At 43.9% G+C, this 22,085-nt stretch overlaps 1 pseudogene; it reads right to left on the bottom strand.

The window, feature by feature from the left end:
- Nucleotides 1-11,717: 11,717 nt before the first annotated feature.
- LOC123121421 (proline-rich protein 36-like) lies at nucleotides 11,718-17,597 on the bottom strand (annotated as a pseudogene).
- Between the last annotated feature and the right edge of the window lie 4,488 nt (nucleotides 17,598-22,085).

Consider the following 22,085-nt stretch of genomic DNA (forward strand, 5'->3'; position numbering starts at 1 on the left):
AGAGTAATAAAAATTCTATGCTTGTAGATCATGAAAATAATGCTTTAGGTGCTGGTTATATTTTTTAATTCATTCATTATGCTACTGAAAATTATTATGAGGGAGGAACATATGCTTGTAGGAATTGCAATAATATCAAGTTTCCTCTCTATGTGCTTAAAGTTTTGAAGTTATGCTTGTTTTGCCTTCCTATGCTAGTTGATTATTGTTCCCATAAGTTGTTTTCTCACAAAATCCCTATGCATAGGAAGTGGGTTAGACTTAAATGTGCTAGTCATATTCTTCATGATGCTCTCTTTATGTTTCAATTCTTATCTTCTATGTGAGCATCATTGAAATCATCATGCCTAGCTAGGGGCGTTAAACGATAGCGCTTGTTGGGAGGCAACCCAATTTTATTTTAGTTTCTTGCGACCCAATTTTATTTATTTTAGGAATAAATAATCCATCTAGCTTCTGTTTAGATGTGGTTTTGTGTTTTAATTAGTGTTTGTGCCAAGTAGAACCTTTGGGAAGACTTGGGTGAAGTCTTTATGATCTTGGTGTAAAAAACAGAAACTTTAGCGCTCACGAGATTAGCTAAAACTTTTTACTGGAGAGTGATATTTAGTTGATTATTTTTGCAGATGATTACTAGACAAATTACTCAGGTCCACCAATTTATTTCAGAATTTTTGGAGTTCCAGAAGTATAGGTTTGATACATATTACTACAGACTGTTCTGTTTTTGACAGATTCTGTTTTTAGTGTCTTGTTTGCTTATTTTGATGAATCTATGGCTAGTAAAAGAGTTTATAAACCATAGAGAAGTTGAAATACAGTAAGTTTAACACCAATATAAATAAAGAATGAGTTCATTACAGTACCATGAAGTGGTGTTTTGTTTTCTTTCGCTAACGGAGCTCACGAGATTTTCTGTTAAGCTTTGTGTTGTGAAGTTTTCAAGTTTTGGGTAAAGATTCGATGGACTATGGAATAAGGAGTGGCAAGAGCCTAAGCTTGGGGATTCCCAAGGAACCCCAAGGTAATATTCAAGGATAACCAAGAGCCTAAGCTTGGGGATGCCCCGGATGGCATCCCCTCTTTCGTCTTCATTCATCGGTAACTTTACTTGGAGCTATATTTTTATTCACCACATGATATGTGTTTTGCTTGGAGCGTCATTTTATTTTCTTTAGATTTGCTTGCTGTTTGAATAAAATACCAAGATCTGAAATTCTTAAATGTTAAAGAGTCTTCACATAGTTACATAATCATTCAACTACTCATTGATCTTCACTTATATCTTTCGGAGTAGTTTGTCGTTTGCTCTAGTGCTTAACTTATATCTTTTAGAGCACGACGGTAGTTTTATTTTGAAGAAATAGATGAACTATCATGCTTCACTTATATTATTCTGAGAGTCTTAAACAGCATGGTAATTTGCTTTGGTTATGAATTTAGTCCTAATATGATGGGCATCCAAGAGGGATATAATAAAAACTTTCATATAACGTGCATTGAATACTATGAGAAGTTTGATTCCTTATGATTGTTTTGAGATATGAAGATGGTTATATTAGAGTCATGCTAGTTGAGTAGTTGTGAATTTGAGAAATACTTGTGTTAAAGTTTGTGATTCCCGTAGCATGCACGTATGGTGAACCATTATGTGATGAAGTCAGAGCATGATTTATTTATTGATTGTCTTCCTTATGAGCGGCGGTCAGGGACGAGCGATGGTCTTTTCCTACCAATCTATCCCCCTAGGAGCATGCGCGTAGTACTTTGTTTCGATAACTAATAGATTTTTGTAATAAGTATATGAGTTCTTTATGACTAATGTTGAGTCCATGGATTATACGCACTCTCACCCTTCCACCATTGCTAGCCTCTCTAATACCGCGCACCTTTCGCCGGTATCATACACCCACCATATACCTTCCTCAAAACAGCCACCATACCTACCTATCATGCCATTTCCATAGCCATTCCGAGATATATTGCCATGCAACTTACCACCGTTCCGTTTATTATGACACGCTCCGTCATTGTCATATTGCTTTGCATGATCATGTGGTTGACATCGTATTTGTGGCAAAGCCACCGTTCATAATTCTTTCATACATGTCACTCATGAGTCATTGCACATCCCGGTACACCGCCGGAGGCATTCATATAGAGTCATATCTTGTTCTAAGTATTGAGTTGTAATTCTTGAGTTGTAAGTAAATAAAAGTGTGATGATCATCATTATTAGAGCATTGTCTCAGTGAGGAAAGGATGATGGAAGCTATGATTCCCCCACAAGTCGGGATGAGACTCCGGACGAAAAAATAAATAAATAAAAGAGGCCAAAGAAGCCCAAATAAAAAAAGAGAAAAAAGAGGCCATAAAAAAAAGAAGGCCCAAAAAAAGAGAGAAAAAGAGAGAAGGGGCAATGCTACTATCCTTTTACCACACTTGTGCTTCAAAGTAGCACCATGATCTTCATGATAGAGAGTCTCCTATATTGTCACTTCCATATACTAGTGGGAATTTTACATTATAGAACTTGGCCTGTATATTCCAATGATGGACTTCCTCAAAATGCCCTAGGTCTTCGTGAGCAAGCGAGTTGGATGCACACCCACTTAGTTTCTTTTGTTGAGCTTTCATACACTTATAGCTCTAGTGCATCCGTTGCATGGCAATCCCTACTCACTCACATTGATATCTATTAATGGGCATCTCCATAGCCCGTTGATACGCCTAGTTGATGTGAGACTATCTTCTCCTTTTTGTCTTCTCCACAACCACCATTCTATTCCACTTATAGTGCTATATCCATGGCTCACGCTCATGTATTGCGTGAAGATTGAAAAAATTTGAGAACATCAAAAGTATGAAACAATTGCTTGGCTTGTCATCGGGGTTGTGCATGATTTAAATACTTTGTGTGGTGAAGATAGAGCATAGCCATACTATATGATTTTGTAGGGATAACTTTCTTTGGCCATGTTATTTTGAGAAGACATGATTGCTTTGTTAGTATGCTTGAAGTATTATTATTTTCATGTCAATATAAACTTTTGTTTTGAATCTTATGGATCTGAATATTCTTGCCACAATAAATAAGATTACATTGATAATTATGTTAGGTAGCATTCCACATCAAAAATTCTGTTTTTATCATTTACCTACTCGAGGACGAGCAGGAATTAAGCTTGGGGATGCTGATACGTCTCCAACGTATCTATAATTTTTGATTGTTCCATGCTATTATATTATCTGTTTTGGATGTTTATGGGCTTTATTATGCACTTTTATATTACTTTTGGGACTAACCTATTAACCCAGAGCCCAGTGTCAGTTCCTGTTTTTCCCTTGTTTTAGTGTTTCGCAGAAAAGGAATATCAAACGGAGTCCAAACGGGATGAAACCTTCGAGAGAGTTATTTTTGGAACGGAAGCAATCCAGAAGACTTGGGGTGTACGTAAGGGAAGCAACGGGTAAGGCACAAGGCAGGGGGCGTGTCCAACCCCCTGGGCGCGCCCTCCACCCTCGTGGGCCCCTCGTGGCTCCCCTGACGTATTTCTTCCTCCTATATATACCAATATACCCTAAAACCATCGAGGAACAGAATAGATCAGGAGTTCCGCCGCCGCAAGCCTCTGTAGCCACCAAAAACCAATCGGGACCCTATTCCGGCACCCTGCCGGAGGAGGGAACCCTCACCGGTGGCCATCTTCATCATCACGGCGCTCTCCATGACGAGGAGGGAGTAGTTCACCCTCGGGGTTGAGGGTATGTACCAGTAGCTATGTGTTTGATCTCTCTCTCTCTCGTGTTCTTGAGGTGGTACGATCTTGATGTATCGCGAGCTTTGCTATTATAGTTGGATCTTATGATTTTTATCCCCCTCTACTCTCTTGTAATGGATTGAGTTTTCCCTTTGAAGTTAACTTATCGGATTGAGTCTTTAAGGATTTGAGAACACTTGATGTATGTCTTGCATGTGCTTATCTGTGGTGACAATGGGATATCACGTGATCCACTTGATGTATGTTTTGGTGATCAACTTGCGGGTTCCGCCCATGAACCTATGCATAGGGGTTGGCACACGTTTTCGTTTTGACTCTCCGGTAGAAACTTTGGGGCACTCTTTGAAGTACTTTGTGTTGGTTTGAATAGATGAATCTGACATTGTGTGATGCATATCGTATAATCATACCCACGGATACTTGAGGTGACATTGGAGTATCTAGGTGACATTAGGGTTTTGGTTGATTTGTGTCTTAAGGTGTTATTCTAGTACGAACTCTTGAATAGATCGATCCGAAAGAATAACTTTGAGGTGGTTTCGTACCCTACAATAATCTCTTCGCTTGTTCTCTGCTATTAGTGACTTTGGAGTGACTCTTTGTTGCATGTTGAGGGATAGTTATATGATCCAATTAGGTTATTATTGTTGAGAGAACTTGCACTAGTGAAAGTATGAACCCTAGGCCTTGTTTCCTAGCATTGCAATACCGTTTGTGCTCACTTTTACCATTAGTTACCTTACTGTTTTTATATTTTTAGATTACAAAAACCTATATCTACCATCCATATTGCACTTGTATCACCATCTCTTCGCTGAACTAGTGCACCTATACAATTTACCATTGTATTGGGTGTGTTGGGAACACAAGAGACTCTATGTTATTTGGTTGCAGGGTTGTTTGAGAGAGACCATCTTCATCCTACGCCTCCCACGGATTGATAAACCTTAGGTCATCCACTTGAGGGAAATTTGCTACTGTCCTACAAACCTCTGCACTTGGAGGCCCAACAACGTCTACAAGAAGAAGGTTGTGTAGTAGACATCAGTACTTAGCCCCACCGTCAAACTCATATGGCTAAGTGAAAGTAGTAAAGCCGCATAGTCTGATTGCCTGGTTCGTTGCGCAGACACCTCTTTTACGGACCAAGACATTGGGTCAAGTGTGATCGCGCGCTATACCAAACACCCCCGTAGCATCTACGTGGGGGCTGAAGCCGACAATTGGCAAACTTTCAGAATTGACACGACCACACAGGAGGAAAATAATTTCAGATAAAGGGCATAAATATATTACAAGCCTTGGTTCATAAAACAAAGTCTGGACAGCACTGATACATTCATTCAAACATAACATCCTTTGAGCATTGGCCCTCTACTATTCGGGCACCCACTAGGACATTCTCAAAGTGCCGCTCAGGCTTGCGGTGGTCCTTGCCTTCGGGCGGGCCTTCGGTTGCCACGACGGTGGCCTTCATTTTCGCCCAGTTCATCTTGACACGGGAAAAGGCCATCCGCGCACCCTCTATGCACGCCGAGCGCTTCACAGCTTCAACTCGGGGCAGCGCATCGATGAGTCGCCCCACCAAGCCGAAGTAGCTGCTTGGAATGGGTTCGGCTAGCCAAAGCCGGACTATGATGTCCTTCATGGCCAAGACGGACATCCGATGCAGCTCTGCTAGTTGCTTCATCTGGTTCTTCAAAAGCACTGGGTGCTCCGGGGCCAGGAAATGTGACCAGAACAGCTTCTCTGTTGAGCTCCCCTCCTGGGCTTGAAAGAACTATGCGGCATCGGCGGCACTCCTCGAAAGATCCGCAAAGGCGTCTGGAGAACTCCATAGTCGAGTGAGCAAGGCATATCTTTGACCCCCAAATATACTCTGCAAAAGAAAGGGCTTACCGGCCGCTATCTGTTCGGCCTGCCGGATCTCCTCACGAGCACTCCGGGACTCGGTCCGCGCCTCTTTGGCCTCTTGGAGGGCTTTGGCGAGTTCGGACGCTTGGGTCGTAGTCTTCTTCTCCAAGGCCTCGCACTTGCCGATGGCGTCCTTCAGCTCTTGCTCCACTTCAGCCACCCTCTCTTCGTGCTGGTGGTGGGCGACCTGTTCGGTCTTTAATTCCGCAGCCGCTTTATCAGCGGCCGCTTTATTCGCCTCGCCTCCTCCTTGGCCTGGGCAAGGGCGCTCTTGAGGGTCTCAACCTCGGTCGCGCTACCTGCACTCCAAATCAAAGCAGTACATGAGTTACACTCTCAATTTGCATATTACTTCAAGATATATGATCAAACTCTTTTACAGTACACACATACCTTGCGCCTCATCGAACCGCTTGTTCACGCGGTCGATATCATCATCAGCCAGCTTAAGTCTCCGATTGAGGTCGGAAACTTCAGCGGCCTGGGCAGTTGCCGCCAACAGGGAAGCCTGTTATAAAATATATAAGTATGTCACCTCTTCTGAATACTATGTAATCCTCTGTTCAGCTTTTTTCAAAAGTCGGACAGAGTTTCAGGGGCTACTATCTATATACAGGTATATTTCCTTTATATGAAAAGTGTCTAAGAGCATCACGTCACATACCTCGAAGCCTGTTAGTAGGCTGGTGAATGGGAGTTTTAAATTTTCTTCGGAAAACTTAAATCTCTCAGAACCTAGCAGCAGAACGAATGAAAACCAGACTATAGTGAACTAAAATAGAGTACCGAAAGGAAACTAAGACAGGCATCGAAGAGAATCATGTGAATGAAAAACATTGAAGGTAAACATGAGTGACGGAGATAACCGAACATGCTCGAAGGCGACAAGGAATTTGTTCGACCAGTTCGTCCTTCTGCACAAGGATTACATCTGGTTGCAGGGGTTGTGACTTAACACGGAAGATAAACTCTCTTCACCCTATTCTCCTCGACAATTGATTCGTCAACCGATGCCGATCCCTCGTGGTAGATACTTGAAGGCGACCTCCGAACCTTTACAGACTTCTTATTCGAGAACCACAATCAATCTTGGTCTTTGAAGAAATTGACACCTAACCGTCTAGAGAGTTTGCAGCTCTCAAGAGTAATAAGCGGAGCGTACTAAACTTAGATTCTAGTGGTGCTGAACCACTATCTAATTCTTCTGCTCTAGGGTTTTTCTCTCGTGGATTTTAAACTCAAATCACTCGGAGAGTGAGTTGCTCAACAATCTTCACAGAACCAAACGGAGCAACCGCCGAACAAAGTCGGCGCGGGGTGGCTATTTATAGCCGCAGCCTTCCCAGACGGGAAATGACCATTTTGGACACGAGGTCCAGCCAATGGCTAACCGACATGTTCACAACGGTCGGATTTTGGAGCAACGGTAACATTAGTTGAGGAACAAGTAATGTTAACTCCTTGGTCCGAGTCAAATCTCTCGCAACGAAGAAGATCACAGTCCCTTGCTGGCAAGTATTTGCTCGGAGCACAAAGAGATTTCTCTAACAACTTTCATAGGATTTAGGTTTAGGATCAGAGAATCAAAGCTTCGAACGTTACACCCCTCTTAATAGTATGGTGGTCCTATGACTCAATGGAAGAAGAAGAAGAAGAACGAAACAAATGCTACGTCTTCATCTTGTCTTCAATCTTCCTCGAGCGCGGTCATTTGCTTCGAACAGGCACCGAACCAATAGCTTGAACTTCAACAATTTTTAGGGGTCACTCTTGTTAGCTTTATCTTCGGTGATAACCTTTGCTGCCATGCAGGGAGATTATCTTCGTCGTTTGCATCAAACTCCTTGATACTTCAGGGACCTGTTACTCTGTGCACACTAGCAAACACATAAGTCCCATACTGTTTATGTCAACAAACTCCAAAACATAAGGGGCCTATCGTTGCACCAACACTCCTCCACTTGGACGAGTTCGAACACCGCCAGCACGTCCCCATGCCGAATCTGACCTGCTCTTGTGCCTCCTCCTCCACCTCCTCCTTGTCCTACGCCAGCTCCTCCTCCTCCAACACCTCCGCCTCTTCCATCTCTTTGTCCAGCGCCTCCACCTCCTCTTGCTCCCGCGCCTGCTGCTCCGGCGCCTGCTACTCCGGCGGTGCCTCATCCTCCTCGTTCGTGGAGTTCAGAGGTAGGCGGGCTGCAATGCGCATAGGGTGGCATGCCTTGGCAACAATCATCTCCGCCAGGATCTTATGCTCGGCGCTCCGGGGTCAGCAGCTTGTATTATGTCACCTTGGTGTGGAGGCGGGCAGCTACTGCAGGAGGCGAGTACAGATTGGAAGTGGAAGAGGGATAGGAGGGGCATCGGTGACACAGATGGGAGGGGATGAGTGGAATGGGGACGGTGCTAGGGTTGCCTCGACGTCTAGCTTAAATATCCAGATTTGGTTCCTCGGTTCGGCACCATGAATGCATTTGCACCGAACCGGATGAGACGCCCATCAAAGTGATAGGTCTTTGTGCGGGCTCCGCCTGACATGCGGACATGTACGGGTGTGTCAGGAGGCCCCATATTTGTCCCACATATGGGTTGGGTTTGGGGGGTAACAGACAACCCGGACGTACAGAGCTAGCTTGAGGGGTCTCGTTGGGTGGCAATTTCGTGACAGCGCAATCTACCCGGGCGTATAGGGGTATTTGAGGGGGGCAGTTGTAGATGCTCTTAGGAAGTAGGAAGAATAGCAACATAAAATTATTCCGACAAAAGACATACATGAACCATGTTGCCATCATAGAATTGTCCAACCAAGCACGAACCAGAATAAATATGGAAGTGCCTCAAACTCAACTGGATAGGATATGTTTGGTCTCATTAACATGACATCGTGTTGTTGTTGTAACCCGTTTTCAGCTCGTCTATAGGCTTGATACGTCTCCAATTTATCTATAACTTTTTATTATTTCATGCTATTATATTACCAATCTTGGATACTTTATATTCATTTTTCTGCTATTTTATATCATTTTTGGAACTAACCTATTAACCCAGTGCCTAGTGTCAGTTGTTGTTTTCTACTTGTTTTTGGTTTTCTAGAAAATTAGTACCAAACGGAGTCCAAACGCTACAAAAAAAATTTGACGATTTTTTCTGGACAAAAGAGACCCTAGAAGCTTCGTGAGGAGACTAGACACGAAGAGAGGAGATGGCAAGGCCCCATGTGGCTCCGTCTGACCTAATTCCACTCCTATAAATTCTCAAATATTGGAAAACTACCCCAGAGAGCCATCCGAAACACTTTTTTCGCCACCGCAACATTTTGTTTTTCCACGATCCCATTTGGAGGCCTTTTCCGGTACTCTGCTGGAGGGGGAACCGATCATGGGGGGCTTCTACATCATCCTTGTTGCCTTCTGATGATGCGTGAGTAGTTTACCACAGACCTACGGGTCCATAGCTAGTAGCTAGATGCCTTCTTCTTTCTCTTTGATCCCCAATACAATGTTCTCCTAGATCTGCTTGGAGTTCTATCCGATGTAATCTTTTTTTACGGTGTGTTCGTTGGGACCCGATGAATTGCGGGTTTATGATCAAATTATTAATTGAAACTAATTGAGTCTTTTCTGAATTTTATTATGCATGATTATGATATCTTTGTGTTTCGCTCTGATCTATCCGTTTGGTTTGGCCAACTAGATTGATTTATCTTCAGTGGGAGAAATACTTTATAATGGGTTCGATCTTGCGGTGTCCTCACCTCGTGACAGAAGTGTTAGCAAGAGACGTATTGTATTGTTGTCATTAATGATAAAACGATGGGGTTTATTCTTATTGTTTGAGTTTACTTTGTCTACATCATGTCATCTTGCTTAAGACGTTACTCTGTTTGTCATAACTTATTACCATAGATGCACGCTGGATATCGATCGATTGGTGGAGTAATAGTAGTAGATGCAGGCAGGAGTCGGTCTACTTGTCACGAACGTGATGCCTATATATGTGATCATTACCATCAATATCATCATAACTATGTGTATTTTTATCAATTGCCCAACAATAATTTGTTTACCCATCATATGCTATTGTTTTGAGAGAGAAGTCTATAGTGAAAACTATGGGTCCCGGGTCTACTTTTATCATATTATAAAAAACAAAAATATCTTGTTGCAATTTTATACTTTTTTCGAGAAACTAATTTTATACTTTTTATTTTAGTTTTCATTTTATCTATCTATCACTGTCAGAACTAATCCTTGCAACGAGTTCAAGGGAATTGACAACCCTCTTGCCCGCATTGGGTGCAAGTATTTGCTTTTGTGTGTGTAGGTGCTGAAGACGGGAGTTTGCGTGATTCTCCTATTGATTCGATAACCTTGGTTCTCATTGAGGAAAATACTTATCTCTACTGTACTGCTTCATCCCTCCTCTTCAGGAAAAAAAAATTCCAACACAGTTTGGAAGTAGCAAGGCTCGAGCTAGTTTAGTGTCTATGGGATTTTGTTTTGCGTTGTTGGTTGGAATTTTGTAGGTTTTTCTATTGGATTGGTCTCTATGCTACTTTTTTGTCTGAGTTGTTCATCTCCTTTTGTTGTTGTGTCTATGTACTGCAGACAAACAAAAGAAAAAAAAAGACTCACTAGATGGGCTTGACACGTGATTTTGGACCGAAAAAAGGAGATCCATTAAGAAGGCAAAATTGGCCGAGTAGTAACAATAGTCTAAAGAGAGAAATAAAAAAAATTAGAAAGGTGCAGGCTGACTTGAAACGTGCACTTGCGACCTCATTTGAAAACATATAGTTGTGAGCCCATTTGAAACTTGTAGTTGCAGCCTAATCTGAAAACTTACAGTTAGGACCCCACTTAAAAACTTTTGAGTTGCGACCCATTTGAAAACTTGCAATTGCTACTTCACTGAAATACTTGCCCTTACGCCCTCACTCAAAAACTTGAATTTACGACCCATTTAAAAACTTGTAGTTATGACCCCCACTTAAAAACTTGCAATTGCAACCCATTAAAAAACTAGCAATTACAACCTCACTTAAAAACTTCTTGTTGCCACCCGACTTAAAAACTTGCGGCTGCCGACCTGACCTGAAAAGTTGTTGTCACTATCCCACTTAAAAACTTGCAGCTGTGACCCAACTTGAAAACTTGCAATCACTACCCCACTTTAAAAATTGTAGTTTGGAGTCATTACCACACTTGAAAACTTGCAGTTAAGACTCCACTTGAAAAATCATAGTTTGCAGTTGCGACTTTTTTTAAACTTACAATATGGCCCGATTTTATAAAAAGCAATAAAAACTTACAATTGCAACCCACTGTGATCCACTTTTGAAACCTCATTGCCACCTAGTCTTAAAGCAGCTGCAACCCCATTGTAATCTTTTGAAAACTTTATAGTTGTGATCCAACTTAAAAACTTGCAATGGCACCCCACATTCAAAAACTACTTGGAATTGCAGCCCAACTTGAAAAGTTGCAGTTGTGGACCAACTTAAAAACTTGCAGTTACTACTCCAGACTTGAAAAAAACTTTGGCCACATAATTTTTTGACTGTGTAAGCTTAATATTTTGACTATGTAAGCTTAATTGCTGATAGGAACTTAACATGCCAACCAAATAAAATAGAAAAATAAATAAATGTCATGAAATGAATGGATAGAAAAAATAATAAGAAACAATGCATGGAAAAAGGCAGAACAAAAACATTTGAAAATAATAAAGTAAACTAATAATAATAGTAATAATAAAAATAAAGAAGCAAAAAATGAAAAGGAATATAGAAACAATGTGGGAAAACCAAAAATAAAAACATTTGGAAACAGATAATGATAGTTTTTTTTTAAGAAAGTTTTTTTTAGTAAATGACCCTCACGTAGAAACAACCAGATCAAAAGAAGAAAATTCAGCGACATAGCCCATAACCCAACAAGCATCGAGAGAAACAGATAACGTCATGGCAGTGAACGAGACATAAGATAAACTCAGGTCGACACAAAAAGAAAACTCAGCAAGTCCAAATAAATTTGCTTTATCAATTTAATACTCCTATATATCTACGAAGAGACTCCCGCATGGGGGACACGCTGAAAAGAGTCCCATTTCACTTCTTCTCCACTTACAACACAAACTGATCTCGCCAACAGCACGCTGTTAATGCCAACATGCAAAGTCTATCTACATTCATCAGCGAAAGATTCAGGAGAGCCAGGAGAACACAGTGCCCAGAAGACTGCTTCATCCCAAGATATCAACAACTGCAGCTCATAGGTAGCCAGGAAGGGTTGTCGTCCGCCAATCGCTTTTGATATTACTCACCGACCTTGAGCAACGAGAAGGAACTGAGCCAATTTCTTTGTGATTACCCGCCGAACTTGAGCAACAAGAAGGCACTGAGAAAGGCAGCAGCACATTCAGAATGTCAGTGATTTAATTACAAATCTGAACAATAGCTCAAATTCAAATTGCATCGACTTGGGAGTGCTTCAGTAATGTCACAAAGTGTCCTTAAAAGTGGGAAACGAGAGAAGGCAATCAAAATTGATAACAAAACGAAGTTCAAAAGAGAACAACAAACCTGACATAGTGACATTCCTTCTGTCTTCATTCTAATCCGGTTTCAGCTTTCTTAATTTCAAATATAAGTTCCGTCCACAACGAGAGAATAAACTTTTCTGCAGAATCATCCATGAGAGATACAAGGGCCTCCAACATTCTAGGTGCGTCTACATGCTCTTTGGTTGATGCAACAACATATTCCACAAACTCTGCTATTTCCTCGCCGAAAACTTCAATCGACTTCTCTGAAACCCAATGCCTCATTCTCTCATGCAATCCATGCTGCAAGAAAAAAAAAGTGTATTCAATTGTATAAGAATGAGATGGGAGTTCATAATTAAAACACAGTCTGCAAGGCAACAAATTGACTGGTTCTCATTTCGAGTTTTCCTAATTCAAACATCTTTTTCAAGTATGGAAATTTAAAATGGAAAAAGGTAGATAATTCTGTTTCACCTTATCATAAATTGCCCAATTAACATCATAAGCAAATAGTTCTTCCTTCGTCTTAGGGATAGCAGCAAGCAACTGTTCCGCATCAAAAGTTTCCTTGTTCCCTGACTTGGATGTAGCTTGCAATTCAAAACTCACCTTTTCTCCTGGGGCACTGCTGTTCAGCTTATCTGAGACTAGCACTGGTAGAGATACAATGCCCTTCACCATTGCTCTTATGAAACCCATCTACTGTCCAACGAAGCAAGACCAAAGTCAACTTCAAGGTAGCTACACTATTGAGAAGGTATTGTAAATTAAGAAACGAAAAAAATACACTCACTTTCCCTGCGCTGACGTTTCCTCTCGTGTTCAATTGTAGATTCAGGCTCCATGGGAACATACATTGATGATATCGCATCAATTTGCAGAGAAGGCTTTCCAGCTGAAATCACTTCTTTATCTTTCCAACCTTGCAAACAAACAACTTTACTTTCCCCTAAATGTTCCTCTTTTTCACGTTGTCTCTTGCTTGTCCTTTCCTCCAGTGCACCACTCCTTGTATGACCATCACCTTTCTCATCACTGATGCTTGTAGATGCCTGAACAGACTGAATTGGTGAACCCAGAAATTTACACCTCATTCTCTCTTCAACCATACTGTGTATCGTTTGCATAGCAGCCATATCAATTTCATTGGCCTTCTCTTCTGTAGTATTCTCACAGTATTTCTGAAGGTGCTGTCTCGTGGCTTCATTGACATTAACCTGTTTAAACCCAAAAATAAGCATGGATCAGAACAGAATAAGCATTTCACAAGATCGAACCCCGGGGCGTGCTGTGTGCAGACGGAAGCTTTACTTTTCTAATGTTCAGGCAAAATTTGCAAACGAAATTGAAAAGGTTTATTTTTTTTCAAATGCAGGTTCTCCTACGCCATTAGCTTTATACAAAAAGCTTCCAAAGGTGGCCAATTCCTCATTAAGAAAGAAGAGCATAGAAATATTAATGCTTGTAATGAAAGCTGCAAAGTCACAGTTGATTTCTAAGCACAATAACATCAACGGAAGCAACTTTACAAGGATAACTTCCTTTTATAGACAACCCACTGTAATCAATAAAATACTAAGATGATTTCTCAATATTATCAGAACTTTGAATATTATATTATATGATCTACACTACAAATGTTTTAAACAACACTGCAGAATAATAGAGATCATTATTAGTTCTGTCAAGCCAATAAACCATCATTCACTATTAATTAATTAATTTAGTCTAACAAAACTTTACACCGACGCCACTAGTTTCAAAGCAAATTCAGTTTTTAAGACCTTCTAAGAGCACTATCATTCCCGTTAGGTCCAATTACGCACATGCCACCCCGCCGTCCATTTAACAACTAGCGCGACATGAAATAATCAAAATACCCTTAGGTCCCCACATGGCAGAGCCATCTCTCCACTCACTGGTACATGGGCCCACCTGTCAGCCCATCTTCTCACTCTGGAGAGGTGCACCAAGCCGCTCCCCACTACTCCACCCGAATTCCCCAAGTCATCATGGCTCACAATGGCAGAGCCACCTCTAGGTGACCCAAGGCGGCTACCCAGGCTTGACCCGCAAGCCTCTATTGAAAAGACATGCGTATTAGAGCTTGGTAATGATGATTTTATAGGCAGATTTTCATTGACCTAGAAGCAGTTAGGCTTTGCCCAGGCTCCCACAACTGGCTGGCTCCGCCACTGATCACATGGATGTGGGACTAATCTCCCAATTCAATTGTTGAATTTATACTGTTTTTGCACAATATTTTTCAAAATGATGTAAATCCACAAGAGATATGTGATGTACTACAAAAATCATAAAATAAATTGCCAATCCGATAATAACATATCTAACTAGGGCCAACTCCTTCCCAAGAAATCATATATCTTAGTCTGTACATTTATCTATGGATGTTGCAAGCATAAATGGCATGCAGACCAGTACATACCAACAGCTCTTGACCATCAATTCTTAGTTTGTTGAGCAGCCGCCATGCACGAAGACTGCCTTCGGCAGATTCAAAATCACAAAAGCCAAACCCAGTAGGAGTTCCATCAATTGGATTTATGACTGGATTCCAACTTTTTACAATTCCACAGACCTGTAGCAAAAATAAGGCACATATACACATCACTATCTACTCCATTATTCCAAAGCATATGTCATCTAATGCTTCACAGCTTTTCCTTTTATAAACCCCAATTAACTAGCATTTATCTATAATAAATATTATGGAACATGATTTGCCAGAATCTAATATGTTGATACAATCTTAAGAGACATCTTATGAGCTAGGTTGTAAGTACTATAAGTTCACAAGAGGCAAATTTAACAATATACCTGAAGAAGAGAAAGAACAAAATCATTGTCCACTGTTGATGCAATCTTGCCAACATATACTTTAAACTGTGGCTCATTAACTGGTGGAACAGGTGCGATATGAGGTCTAGTCACAGCTCCAGGACCAAAATCAGTAGCTGGAGGAACAGGTGTCATAGGTGGTCTAGTCACGGCTCCATGACCAAAGACGTTAGCTGGAGGAGCAGGCGCAATAGGTGGTCTAGTCACAGCTCCATGACCAAAAACGTTAGCTGGAGGAACAGGCGTGATAGGTGGTCTAGTCACAGCTCCAGGACCAAAAACGTTAGCTGAAGGAACAGGCGCGATGGGTGGTCTAGTCACAGCTCCAGGACCAAAAACGTTAGCTGAAGGAACAGGCGCGATAGGTGGTCTAGCCACAGCTCCAGGACCAAAAACGTTAGCTGGAGGAACAGGTGTGATAGGCGGTCTAGCCACGGCTCCAGGACCAAAAACATTAGCTGGGGGAACAAGTGCGATAGGTGGTCTAGCCATGGCTCCAGGACCAAAAACATTAGCGGGAGGAACAAATGCGATAGGTGGTCTAGTCACGGCTCCAGGACCAAAAACATTAGCTGGAGGAACTGGTGTCATAAATGGTCGTGGTCTTGTCACGGCTCCAAGACCAAAAACATTAGCTGGAGGAACAGGTGTGATAGGTGGTCTAGTCACGGCTCCAGGACCAAAAGCTCCATCAGTTACCGCTGGCCGCTGATGTGATAACACACTAACAGGATGATATGTGTGGCTTGGACGGAAGCCTGGAAGACCTGCACAGATAGGATACTGTTATATATACCTAAGGATCTACTGCAGAAAAAATAAAATCAGCCTGCCATATTAATAAGACTTCAGCAATCCAAACACATAATGCATGATTTATCCTTGCAGACAAATCAACTTGGCGACCAAACAGAAACAAAATAACTTATAACTAGTTAACTACAGGAAATGAACCTATGAATAGGTTAACATCATTCAGCATAGACATGCAAGTAAGTTCAGTGCAGAATAGCCCGAGATAAAACATTATACTGCTCTGATAGGTTTTCTTCACAAAATTCAGAGAGATCGTACATGACTGTGAATTTGTAATACATTACCCAGTATAAAGAAACTGATAACAAATACTCCCTCCGTCCGGAATTACTTGTCACGGAAATGGATGTATCTAGACATATTTTAGTTTTAAATACATCCATTTTTATTTATTTCTGCGACAATTAATTTGGGACGGAGGGAGTACCTTGCTATCAGTACAAATAATCAGCATTGTGTTTATGAAGTTTTCATATTTCTGCAACCTGGAGGCAGATTTATGTAGATATCCAAATTTGAACCTAACCAAACACAATTGTTTGTAGCAATTATTTGCAGAACTCGGAAAGATCATGGTAACATAACCAATGTACTACAACGTACGAAATATTTACAAAATGCTTTGCTGCCAATGGCCTCTCATTAAAATGGTTGGGATGACTTGAACATAAAAAATGAAAATAATATAGCTCACATTTTGGAAATGTCACATTTGAAGTTTGCAAAAATCCACAGTACGATGATGTACGTAAACAACATGCACACTAACTCAAGCAAAAAAGTAAGTTACAGCATGTAATCAGTTAGACCACCGAAATACTATGCACTGCATTTGATTTAATGTAACAAGACAGACAATAAGCATTACCAAACACATCAAGGTCGTGGAAGCAAACCAAAACACACCAAAGGTCGTGTAAGATCATTAGATCTTCTGAAACAAACAAGGCTCGCCTTTCTCGTAAGGCAGTGCATCAGGGCACAGCCAATACTGTTACAGAGAAGCAGTCAGTCAACGATAAAATTGTTAATCATAATACAAATGCAGCCATTTCTATATTCTAAAACCAAATCTCCACCTGTAAAAAGAACAAATCACTAGAATCTGAATCAGTCATCCGTCCCTTCTAAATTGCTAAGTCAGTTGCAAAAATTGAGTTCGGCAAAAGCGATCAACAATGTTCGTCGCAATAATTAAACCTACCGAACGGGTTAAGGGGGGTGCCTGGGTGCGGACGGAATCCACCCGGCGGTGGTGGCGGAGGCTGGTATACGCGAGGCCCACCGAAAGCGCCGGGTGGCAAGACGGGCGGAAATACCAGCGGCCGCCGCGTCTGGTAGAAGGGCGCCGGGTACGGCGCCGGCCGCGGAACGCCGGGGGCCTGGAAGGGGCCAGCAAACGCGATCGGGGCGGGGTTGGGCCTGGGGGCGGGGGTCGCAGCGTTCATCGGTTGGTTGGGTTGGGCGGCGACGGTGGCGTTGGGTTGGGCGGCGGCGGGTGGGCGCGACATGGCGTCTACCAGTACCACGGCGGGGGCGGAAGCGGGGAGGCAGCGGGCAACAAGAAAGCTAGGGCAGATCTGGACGAGAGCACTCGGCGTGCGTACGAGAACTAAGAGGGGACTCTCGAGGGAGGTTTAGGGTTAAATCCCCCACTCTTCCATGGTGGCACGGTATTCTCTTCTAGGTCTAAGCCTTAGGGTTCTTCGCCCCTCCCCGCCATGTCATACCTCGTGCCGCCGCCCCCTCTAAACCAATGCATCGCCATGTCATACCTCGTGCCGCCGCCGTCCCCTCCAAACCAATGCATCGATGAATGCTACAACCCCCACGGCAGGCTCGCCCCCCACCGCGATTTCGTTCACTGGCCCCTTCCAACCCATCGGCGTTCCGCCGCCGGCGTCGTACCTGGCGCCCTTCTACCTCATGTGCCCGGCCTCAGTATTTCCGCGTCGTCGCGCCGTCCGGCACTTTCCCCCGGACCTCACTTGCGCGGGGCTTCGTCGGGTGGATTCCATCTATGCCCAGGCACCCTCTTTCTTGTATGGCTTTTCTCGTGGGATTTGATACAACTAGGGTATTCTCAATCTGATATGAACACAACTCACGTGGATGAGATTTCTTCCGACGTTAGTTGCTAGCCTTTTATAGACAATGGTTGTTTATTATCAATTAATGCACGACAATCGACGAGCGTATCTCGCACGTCATCGTGACGTGTTGCAAGGGTGTCATTGGTTAAAATTTTGATAGCGCGTCACACATTTGATGATTAAAAGGGGGAAAGAAAATCAAAAGGAAGATTTAGAATTATTGGTGTTTTATTTCCTTCTCCGTGAACCTCGTGTGAAGCCCGGAAAGGACAATTACTTGTTTTAGGAAAACTTATAATTCTCACTAAAGATAGAAGCTACGAGGAGGCTAGTGCTAGGCGAGTACACGTGTGCGCTTTCGCTATGATCTAAGCATTCCATAAGAAGTCCAAACTCGGTATAAGCCTAGCATTCAAATAGTTCGATATGCCACCTCTCTAGCCCTGACCTGCTCCATGGTCAAGTTGATTACAATATAAATGAGATATTGATAATGTTGTGTGCATGTATGTACCATTGCAACGATGTTGTTAGTGAGTGTAGTATTTGTGATGCCCCCGATTCAATCGTACACTAATCATACACGCAAACGTGTACGATCAAGATCAGGGACTCACGGGAAGATATCACAACACAACTCTAAAAATAAAATAAGTCATACAAGCATCATAATACAAGCCAGGAGCCTCGAGGGCTCGAATACAAGTGCTCGATCATAGACAAGTCAGCGGAAGCAACAATATCTGAGTACAGACATAAGTTAAACAAGTTGCCATAAGATGGCTAGCACAAACTGGGATACAGATCGAAAAAGGCACAGGCCTCCTGCCTGGGATCCTCCTAACTACTCCTGGTCGTCGTCAGCGGGCTGCACGTAGTAGTAGGCACCTCCGGTGTAGTAGGAGTCGTCGTCGACGGTGGCGTCTGGCTCCTGGGCTCCGGCATCTGGTTGTGACAACCAGGTAGAAGGGAAAGGGGGGAAAAGAGGGAGAAAAGCAACCGTGAGTACTCATTCAAAGTACTCGCAAGCAAGGAGCTACACTACATATGCATGGGTATATGTGTAAAGGGCCATATCGGTGGACTGAACTGCAGAATGCCAGAATAAGAGGGGGATAGCTAATCCTATCGAAGACTACGCTTCTGGCCACCTCCATCTTGCAGCATGTAGAAAAGAGTAGATGGTAAGTTCACCAAGTAGCATCGTATAGCATAATCCTACCCGGCGATCCCCTCCTCGTCGCCCTGTTAGAGAGCGATCACCGGATTATATCTGGCACTTGGAAGGGTGTGTTTTATTAAGTATTCGGTTCTAGTTGTCATAAGGTCAAGGTACAACTCCGGGTCGTCCTTTTACGGAGGGACACGGCTATTCGAATAGATAAACTTCCCTAAAGGGGTGCACCACATAACCCAACACGCTCGATCCCATTTGGCCGGACACACTTTTCTGGGTCATGCCCGGCCGCGGAAGATCAACACGCCGCAGCCCTACCTAGGCACAACAGAGAGGTCAGCACGCCGGTCTAAGGCGCAGGGGTCTGGGCCCATCGCCCATTGCACACCTGCACGTTGCGTACGCGGCCGGAAGCAGAACTAGCCCCCTTAATAGAAGAGCAGGCTTACGTTCCAATCCGGCGCGCGTCGCTCAGTCGCTGACGTCACGAAGGCTTTGGCTAATACCACGACGTCGAGTGCCCACAACTTTCCCACGTAGTTGGTTAGTGCGTATAGACCAAATGACCAGACTCAGATCAAATACCAAGAACTCGTTAAGCGTGTTATTATTAAGTATCCGCGGACGCCGACCAGGGCCAGGCCCACCTCTCTCCTAGGTGGTCTCAACCCGCCCTGTCGCTCCGCCACAAAGTAACAGTCGGGGGCCGTCAGGAACCCAGGCCCACCTCTACCGGGATGGAGCCACCTGTCCTTTCAGCCCCCTCATCAGAATCACTTGCGGGTACTCAACAAGCTGACCCGACTTTAGTCACCACATGTGTCATGTATATAAAGTATATAGTATATACCCGTGATCACCTCCCTAGTGATCACGGCCCGATAGTATAGCATGGCAGACGGACAAGAGTGTAAGGCCACTGATGGAACTCTAGCATCCTATACTAAGCAGTAGGATAGCAGGTAAGGGTAGCAGTTGTAGCAACAATTACAGGCTATGCAGCAGAATAGGATTAACCGAAAGCAGTAACATGCTACACTCTTCTAATGCAAGCAGTATAGACAAGAATAGGCGATATCTGGTGATCAAGGGGGGGCTTGCCTGGTTGCTCAGACAAGGAGGGGTCGTCGGTGACGTAGTCGACCACAGGGGCATCAGCATCGTCACGGGGTCTACCGAAGAGAAGAGGGGGGAGAAACAGTAAATACATAGCAAGCAAGTGCATAACAGGACAACAGGCAGAGCTAAACGTGTTCTAACGCGGTATGAGGTGATACCGGTGAAGGGGGGAACATCCGGGAAAATATCCCCGGTGTTTCGTGTTTTCGGACAGATGAATCGGAGGGGAAAAGTTGCGTGTTCGCTATGCTAGGGGCATGTGACAGATGAACGGACCATGTATTCGGATTCGTCTCGTCATTCTGAGCAACTTTCATGTATAAAACTTTTTCATCCGAGTTACGGATTATTTTCTATGAATTTTCTAAGTTTTAAACATATTCTGAAATTTTTATAATTAGTTTAATCTGAATTGACCAAGTCAATTTGACTAGTCAAAAGGGAAGGTGTGGCCCACATGTCATAGACTATTTACCTAAACAAATAAATAAATCTAACTTATTTCATGGGGTCTACATGTCATCTACTACTAGATTAACTTAGCACTAAACTAGCAGTACTTCTAATTAAGCCTAGACTAATTAAACAAGGGCCGGCCGTGGCACAGCCGTGCACACACACGAACACACACTCATGGCCATGGCAACCAGCAACAGCAGTGGCATGAGCAGTACAGATAGCAGCAACAACAATAGGCATTAGCAACAGCAAGCAGCAGCGTTACAAGGAGCAGGGAGAAGACGCAGCTGCGGCCAAGTAGCGGCAGCAGCAGAATGCATCGAGAGCAGCGAGCGGGAGTAGCAGAAGGAGTAGCAACAGAGCAGCACGAGCAGCAGTCAGCGACAGGGCCGCGGGCGGCTGCGGCGCGGAAAGCTGCAGCGCGGCCGGGCAAGCCAGCACGCGGCCAGCGAGGCGTGGGCACGCCGGGACAGGCCCTGGGCGCGACGGACGCGCGGCAGGAGCGGGCGAGCACGCGCGAGGAGCGGGGATCCGGCCATGGCGGACGACGAGCTTCGGCCGGAGGGTGTCTACGGCTAGAGGACGCCCGCAAGAAGGGGATCCAGGGGGAAGTGAAGGGGAGCTCACAGGGATCACGTAGGGGATCACGTAGAGGAGTTCAACTTGCTCGGGGAGGCGCTCGTGGTCGCGAATCGACGAAGATTGCGGCGGCTACTGTGGGTGCTCGAGGTTGAAGATGACGAGGATCCGGCGCAGCAGTGCCTCCCAGCTCGAGATGGCCGCCGTAGTCGACGCAGAGGAGGCCGACGAAGTGGATGGCACGGTAGCGCGGCGAGAGGAGGACGATGGCCGTGGCAGCGAGGAAGGCGCGGCGACCGTGGCGTTCGCCCCTTCCTCCAGATCGGCAAAGGGGGAGAGGTGGATCTGGGAGGGAGGGCGCCGAGGAGGAGTGAGGGGACCGAGGGGTCAGGGGAGGTGGCCTTATCCTCTCAGTGGCGACGCCGACGATGAGGTCCGGCGGGGACGAGCGAGGGGGAAGGCTGGTCGGTTGAACAGGGGAGGCTGGTCGGTTGAACAGAGGGACGACCGGGGGAAGTGGCTGGGCCGGCCTGGCTGGGCCATGGCACAGGTGGGCTGATGGAATTCTTTTATCTTTTTCTTCTTCTTTTTTAATGTTTTCCTTTTGTTTATTTTCTTTCTACATATTTTATTTCTTTCTGTTTTCTTTTAGTTTCCTTTTATTTTAGTCTTAACAAAATACGAAAGTGGCACCTAAATTGATGTCACCAATTATGCCCTTGCCACAAATATTTTGGCACA

This window comes from Triticum aestivum, chromosome 5D (assembly GCF_018294505.1).
Source record: "Triticum aestivum cultivar Chinese Spring chromosome 5D, IWGSC CS RefSeq v2.1, whole genome shotgun sequence".
Lineage (NCBI taxonomy): Eukaryota > Viridiplantae > Streptophyta > Magnoliopsida > Poales > Poaceae > Triticum > Triticum aestivum.